Genomic DNA, 8,597 nt, shown 5'->3' on the forward strand with positions numbered 1-8,597 from the left:
GTGGAAATGGGCTTTCATAATACTGGGACTTTCTAATTTCATACCTAAAACTTCACAACAAAAACATGGGATCTATGTCTCTAATGCTTTCATCAATGAGTGAAATGATTCTGCATATCAGCTGTTGGTCTTTAAGAGATCAGCTGGTGAAGAATATGGAAATGAGATGGAATAGTTAACTATTGTGCAGAGAAATTCATAGTGTCACCCACTGAACTCAGTCCATCTAAAACTACTCCTGTCATTAATCTTTCACTATATCAAGATGAATTATAGATTACTTACATTACTGCGAGAAAATAATAATGAAAACATTTAACAATACACTGCGTCTCTGTCAGTTACTGAGTAATTGTGACATAATTGTTCTAGAAACAGGTGAAACCGTTATTTGCATGAAAATATGGACATTCTGTTTACTGTTGCTTAAGTTGTATAATATTCTGTTTGCCTGTTTTGACATGTTTTGCGCATCAGCAGAAAGTCTCTCATTACTGTAATGAGAATCTTTCAGAGTCACATGGTGAAGCAATGACTGAGCCAGGTGCAGACAAATAACTTCTAATGTACGTATTAAGTTACACAGTAAACAAAAAAGGAAGAAAAATCCATACAAGAGTAATGAGCCAGTGCTGCCTGCACTAGAGTAAACACAACTACTGTTGACAAACTGAATCCAGAGTCTGATTCAATAAAGAGAGCCATAATAATGCTCTGTACCCATGATCGCACAGACAATATACTCTAAAAGAGGTCATTCAGGACTGTTGAGGCTAATCCAGACTAATGGCTAGATTACAGTCTTATCAATATTAATCAACATTAGCGAATACAAAAGCGGAGTCATGATGCAATACAATTTCTTTGTCCATTTTTGATTGGCTATGCTTAATGTTGGAGAGCTATATCAGTATCACATGCCATGTAATCATTAAATTATAAATGAAGTTTAGATCAGTGCCACTGCACTATCCGCTACCCGCTTTGACTTATAATGTTGATCACAACATTATGTTTTGTTATATGTTAAAGAGTTTTGCTTGTAATGGTTGGTAGTAAGTAATAATAATAATGGCAGTCATTAAAACAGCATGTGGGCACTGGCTTGATTTGTGTTTAGAAAAGGTTGTGCTAGCAAATTAAGAGTGGCTAAAGGACAGTGTAGGTTAACAAGAGCACTGAGGGGAGAATCAGTACATGACCGAACACTTTCACAATACTGTGACGCAACACCAACTGCACCCTAATGACCAAGAACAAATAATTCCCAGAGTCATTTTACTAATGAATGTGCTCAAATATGATGTAACTGACCAGAATTACCCTATATTACAATTAGTTTTACATCCTCAAAATGACTTGCAATAAATAATTTTCAAGTCTTCTACAGATGTCTTCTTCCCTGTGGTACAAATACAGAATTCTGTACATATGGGTAGCTGAATTAATGAACAAATGAACGAATGAATGAAAGAATGAACAAATTATTTTTGTTTGACGTTTGTTTATTTCGATTGCTTCCATTGTCCTGGATAAAAGCATCTGCTAAATGTCTAAATATAAATGGATGAATGAACGAATTAATCAGTCAATCTATAAATCAATCAATCAATGATTCTCACAGAATTACAAACATTAGGAATGTATTCATCTAAAATTATATAATTATGAAATAATAAAAAAAAAAATTGTAAAACAAATAAAGTGGCAAGTGTATTTCCCCTGCATTTACCTATCATTACAGTAATTTAGACTGTCCCAGCAGCTAATACTGTACAAAAAACTTGTCTTAGAAAACCACAGCATATAAAGTTGTACATAATGTAGGAGGTTCACAGAGGCCACATACTGCAGAACATGCAACGGAATACAGGCATCTTGAGTTGTATTTAATAAAATTGACGTTTACAAAAATGTGTGCTCAAGCATTAAGAAAAAAACTAAAAAAAAAAAAAAAAAACCTTATTGAAAAAACAAACTCATGCATTTCACACTGGTATAGGTAACCAATAATACAATAAAATAAAATAAAATAAAAGTGCAAACAAATTGGACATCTTTTTAATGCCACAATAAGGTAATTTCTGACTGTTTTTATCTCTCAGGAAATGTTGACATATGATTTTGTTGTGATATAAATTCAGTTAAAATGTTAATTGATTGACCGCCATAATTTCATGACACATCAAAATAGAGGGAAGACTGAGAATACAGCTTACAGTGTGAGTAGCAGAGGGAATATCTACAAGAGGAATGCAGGAGAAGACTGTTTTTTTTCTCCCTCTCTCCTGCTCTCTCATTCTCTCTTCTTAAGAGTCCTAAGATGTTCAAAAGGCATAACAGAGGGAGGGCTGGCTATTCTAAGGTATCAAACAGACTCCTGGTGACTTTGATCAGTGGTATCTTATTCAATGTGAAATTACGGCATGGCGCTTCTCGACTTTAAGACATGCTGGTGAAATGGAAACATATAATAATATACACAAAACCAGGCAAAAAATGAAAGAACCCTTTTGTCAGAACTTTGATTACTGTTAGGCATTGTGACTCTTGAACAGGCTCTTACAATTACTACAACAGAAGAACAGGAAAGAGTGACTGGAATAGTGGAAAAAGTGTGAGTGAGATTGCTGTGCTGAACTCATGTCATTAGACATGCAATATTGTGGCTATTCTTGCTACTTAGAGAGGATATTATTTAGTGCCTTTCAGATTAGTGTCACTATGTGGGTCACATGACAGTTGGACAGAACCCTTTCCCTGAAAGAAAATGCCAGCCCACCATCTCCCCATTGCACAGAGCCTAAGCCAGAGCACACCTCTGACGAAGAGCCAGAGTCTACCGTGACCGATGAGCCATCGCTATGAAGAGCGACAGAGCCAAAGATCACGAGAGGTGCGAGAGCCTGCAACAGAGCTCGCCAAGGTGGAGAATGCTATGAATAGCGAGAGCGCTGGGGGAAGCTCCGCCCACTGCCTCATGGCTGAGGCTGAGCAGCACTCTATGGACATTAATAAGAATCTTATTAATCTGGATATAGATGCAGACATGCCTGTTCTGCTTCTGCATTCATCTGAGCTCTCTAGCTATCCTGAACTGTATATATACACTGCTGTGTCCTGGCAGCCCCTCAGCTCACCCTTAGCCCACCATCTGTGCACTGGATTCACCGGGGGTCTGCCACTCTCCATTGGCATCGTGGCTGGAGTATCCCTTGTCTCTGCCTTCAGCCTCTGAGTCATGGTCTCTACCTCGGCCCTTCGACCCAGTGACGCCACCATGGCTCCTAGCTCCCTCCTCTCCACTGTGGCCTGTCAGTCCACCAGCTCTCGCCAGGCTCCCTCGTCCCTCTTGTTCCACATTGGTCTGTCGTCCTTTCTCGGCCTGTCTCTTCATCTCTGATTCAGATTATTACGGGAAAGTGGCAGGGTTGAGACAGCAGGGCTATTGGGCAATGCCCCAGGTTGACAAGCTATCCATCTGTCCTCAGGCGTGGAGTCGTCCTTAAATTCTCCAGCACTGCCCTCCAAGCCGCTGCGTACAACATAAGCACTGGTGGGCATGTGGCAGCAGTTCAGGCCGGTGTTTGTCTGCACACAATGTCTGTGTTACAGGCGTACCAGGCATACCTGTTTAAGGAGCTAGATGAAGGCAAGGAGCTTAACTCTGGTAACATCACAGAGTTAAGAATAATCACTGATCTCACTCTCTGCACCACCAAGGACACTGCCCTTGCATTGGGCATTTGTGGTTTACCCAGTCTGACATGAAGGAGAAAGACAGGATCTTCCTCCTCGAAGCCCTGCTTGCACCTTCTGGCCTGTTTGGCGACACTGTCAACTCCATTGTCGACAGGTACCTGGAGGCTTGTAAACAGGTGGCGGTGTTTCAGCAGTTCCCCCCTTGCCGCATATCAGCTCTGGGTGCTGCTGGGCAGGAGCACACCTCCACAATCATACTTCAGGCTAAGAAATCCTTGGCCAAAAAGTCCTGACTGGTGATCCAGGGTGCAGCTGTCTCCGGCAAGCACTTCTCTCAGTTAACGCCTGGAAACGTAGCTGTGCTAAGAAGCTGGGAAACTCCACTGAGGTTTCAAGAGCAGCTAGTTTGGCCATACCCTGCCAGTGTGCTACTTCAGGGCACCAAGCTAACTTATCTGAAGACACCAGAGATCAGTCTTGAGATGCTGATTCCCTTAGTAGAATGGAAACTAGTGCCAAATGTGTCTTAATGAGTCCTGCATACTGTAGAGAGAGGCTACAGAATCCAGTTTGGTTCTCCTTCACCGCGATTCAATGGTGTTACTTCCACTCTGTTGGGTCCAGTGCAGACTCTGGGACTACAACAAGAAGTTGTCACTCTCTTGAAGAAGGATCCAATCGAGGTGGTCCCTCCAAACGAAAGAGAGTCCTACAGAAGAAGGATGGAGGGTTGTATCCCATTTTAGATCTCTGTCAGTTGAACCGCTCAGTCATGTGACTGAAGTTCAGGATGCTCACACTCAAACAAATAATGTTTAAGATCAGGTCCGAGGACTGGTTTCTCATGATCAATCTAATAGACACATACTTCCACATCTCCATCCTTCCTCATAACAGGAAGTTCCTGAGGTTCACTTTTGGGGGCAAAGCTAACCAATATCAGGTTCTTCCTTTCAGCCTTGCACTCACACCCCTCTCTTTCACAGGTGTATGGATGCCTCCAGGGCATCTGCATACTCATCGTTCCGTCATCGAGATGTCAGCCTTGCTCACATGAAAGAGTTGGGGTTATCACAAAATGCCAAGAAAAGTGTGCTTTCTCCATTACAGAGGATCACTTATTTTTGTGTGGTGTGGGATTTGACCAAGATGCCGTCATTTTTGTCCCCTGCCAAGATTGAGTCGATCCTCACTGCGGTCAAGAGAGTGAAAGAAGGCCAGTCACTCACTGTCAAGCAGTTTCAGAGTCTGCTGGGTCTGATGGCATCTGCATCCAATATGATACCTCTTGGTTTGCTGTACATGAGACCCCTACAGTGGTGGCTCAAAACCAAAGGGTACTCACCAAGGACAAACCTGCGTTGCATGCTCAAGTTCATGCAGAGGTGACTACGTGCCTTAGTCATGTGGAGGAAACCTTGGTTCTTGTCTCAGGGCCCGTGTTGGGAGTTCACTGTCACCTTGTAACTCTAGTGACTGATGCATCTCTCTACAGTTGGGGAGCAGTCATGAGTGGTCACCCTGCCCACAGTCTGTATAGTGGTCACCATTTGATTTGGCATATCAATTGTCTGGAGATGCTGGCCATGTTTCGAGCACTGAAACACATTCGACAACACATCAATGGTCTCTTATATCAACCATCAAGGAGGTCTGTGTTCATACCATTTGCACAAGCTTCTGTACCAGATCCTTGTGTGGTCTCAGGGCAAATTCCTCTCGCTGAGAGCAGTGCACATTCCTGGGCATCTCAATATGGGAGCAGACATCCTATTGAGGCAGAGGCAGAGGCCCAGGGAATGGATGCTTCACCCCAGTGTGATGAAGCAGATATGGGGCGTTTTTGACTCACTATGGTACAGATGTGGCCAAGGCTTTGTCTGTACACCTTACCCTGATAACTCTTCTCCCGGGAGATCTGGAGAGAGTGGGCTGGTACAGGGTCCTTCTTCTGCTGGTAGCCCCATTCTGACCTGGCCGAGTATGGTTCTCAGAACTGATTTCCTTCCTTTTAACACTTACTAGGCCTAAATATTATCAATCTGACATTTTTGTTTACCATTCATCAGCAATAATTATAGAACAAGATTTAACATGAACATAATTATTGCATTTAGATTTGTCAATATTGTTTTAACTTTTTATGTTTGAATGAGTTTTCATTGTTCATTGTTTTCCAATTCAAGTTTACACCAATTCCAAGGTTTTTCTTCTTTTTTTAAATCTTTTTTTTTTACGTATTGCTTTGGTCAATACATGAAAATCAATAATTATTATTGAAATACTTATGATCAGCCAACTTGATTCAACATCTATCAAAATTATTAATAATTTCCACCCAACCTTGCTAATTTAATTTAAAGATCAGTAGAACTAGGGTACTGAATTAGCTTAGCAACATACCAAAGTCAAACTTCAATAGAATAAACTCTGAGTCTGGACTGTTTGGAGCAAATAGAGTATCAAATTTAAATCTGAAAAAGTGCAGTAATGAGATTATAAGCCACCCTGTTCAGTGATTCTCACCGGTGGTTAAAACATCAGTCATCAAGTTCCAGAACTGTCATTTCTGTCAGTTAGGAACATGTTGGGTGTTCATAAAAAGTGCTCTGAAAGTGGAGCTTTCTTGCTTTCTTAAATTCACCTGCTCCGTAACATTTACCTTGTTAACTTAGAAACAGTGCTCTCCTCTTTTGACAGGCAACTGGAGAACAAATGTCACTCTCTTGAGTGAGTTTGCAAGTGGTAGAGCGTGTGTGTGTTTTGGTGTGTGTGTCTCAGAATGTGTATGTTTGTGGTAGCGGAAAGAGTGCAGTGAAGGCTCTGAAACTTGGGAAATACCTGAGGGGGCCATGTTCCACGCCTGTGCATCCGATAAAAGGATTTCACATGTGATAAGGCCCTGTACCTCATTTCGATCCTGGAGAGTCAGGCCATCTCCCTTCACTCATTCATACGTCTGTCGGAGTCAGGAAATCCATTGTTGGAATTATGGGGAGCAGTTCAATAATTCAGATTAGTGCTCATGTTTATTAATGCTCTACATCTGTGCAAACAACGTGTCAAGCAGAAAGTTTATTGTAATTGCCAGAGCAAACAAAACCTGAAAGAAGCAATTTCCAGTTACAATGTGCCGTGCCAAGTAATGAGTCTATTGGCATTCCTGTCCAGTCATACTCGCCGCAGTCTCTTCATCACTTCAGCATCCAGTCTGATAGATACTTTTATAAAGAATGAAAATGCTGGCTAACATGTTTGAAAACAAGAGGAAGAAAAATGATTCAAGATAATCATTGCTCCCTGCCCCTACTTCAAGATCTTGCTAGTTTCCATTTAATATGACTTATTTTACTTTTTCGTATAGAACTGTTCATTGCTGTGCTGTTGCAACACTAGCTCTGTTTACAGTGAGTGGAGACAGCTGATTGGTGTGCTGATCACTGCCAGGCTGCCACTCTGACCAAATAAATAATTTGTAGAGTGGCGTATACGAAAGAAAAAAAAGAAAAAAGAAAAAAAAAAAGAGAACGACAGTTATTAAATTGAAAATGTCACTGGACGGCAGTGTAAGTGAAGGGAGCATGCTTCAGTCCCCCTCTGAATCCATCATTATTGCTTAATTGAATTCCAGTAGTAAATATTTAATTGAATAACAGCTTTGGATTTATTGAATTGCCCCCGGAACAGAGGCAAAGTGGGCCTCTTAACGGTCTTACACAAGTGCATTGTTTAAAACATACATTTACAATATTTCAAATGTGATCACATGCCACTTTTAACCAGTCAGCAGACCATGCAGGCTATTTCGACAAAGGATGGCACTACAAAACAACAGCAACAAAAAAAAAATTAGTTGTTTAATTTACTAGCAATTTCCAAACTGATCCCAGGAAAACATAACTATTTTACAAGGTAGCGATTTCATTCAAATTTGTACCATTTGTTTTTTACCTTCAAAAAAGTAGGCATGAAGGTCCACCCCTAAAACATAGCGTATTCTCAGAGAACATACAAATTACGTCATACGAATTCATACAAATTAGCCAACGATTTACCAAAATATAAAATATGAATTGCAAAGATGCAAAATTGTGTTGCAATTTCTGTGATTTTTTTTTTTCTATACCTTTTTTTTTTTTTTTCATTGTATGCATGACATTACATACGTGTATTTCTTAATTGCTGGTTTAATGAAAGACTATTTTTTTGTGTAATTTTGTGAAAAGGCCTGGTGGAATAAAGTCAAGATCACTAATTCCAATTCAGATGAAAATCAGTATCTGTTGAAAATTAGACATTGGGTATTTCATGCATCTAGTTATCCATTTGCATTTTCAAATGTTGTTTTCACCGTATGAACTGGCATGATTAAAGCCTAAAGATCTTGGATACTTCAAGGTTGCAGGTTAAATCGCATTCAAGGATCATCCAGAAAGGGAAGTTGTGGCCTAGTGGTAAGAGAGTTTGACTCCTAACCCTAAGGTTGTTGGTTTGAGTCTTGGGCCGGCAATAACACAACTTAGGTGCCCTTGAGCAAAGCACTGAACCCCCAACTGGTGCCCTGCACCACAGCATAAATGGCTGTCCACTGCTCTGGGTGTGTGTTCATGGTGTGTGTGTTCACTGCTGTGTGTGTGCACTATGGATGGGTTAAATGCAGAGCACAAATTCTGAGTATGGATCACCATACTTGGCTGTATGTTAAGTCACTGAAACTAAAGGCTTATTGAGACCATCGTGAGCTTCTCAATTGTAGCCTTTAAACAAAGTTTGTATCTTTTTTTAACCTGTTAACTGTCACTCACGTTTTTGAAGATAGACATGAATGTGCATGATACAAACATAAATTTGTATAATTCATGACTGAAAACATTTTGTAACATGATTTTGATGTA

The sequence above is a fragment of the Carassius auratus genome, chromosome 6 (assembly GCF_003368295.1).
Source record: "Carassius auratus strain Wakin chromosome 6, ASM336829v1, whole genome shotgun sequence".
Lineage (NCBI taxonomy): Eukaryota > Metazoa > Chordata > Actinopteri > Cypriniformes > Cyprinidae > Carassius > Carassius auratus.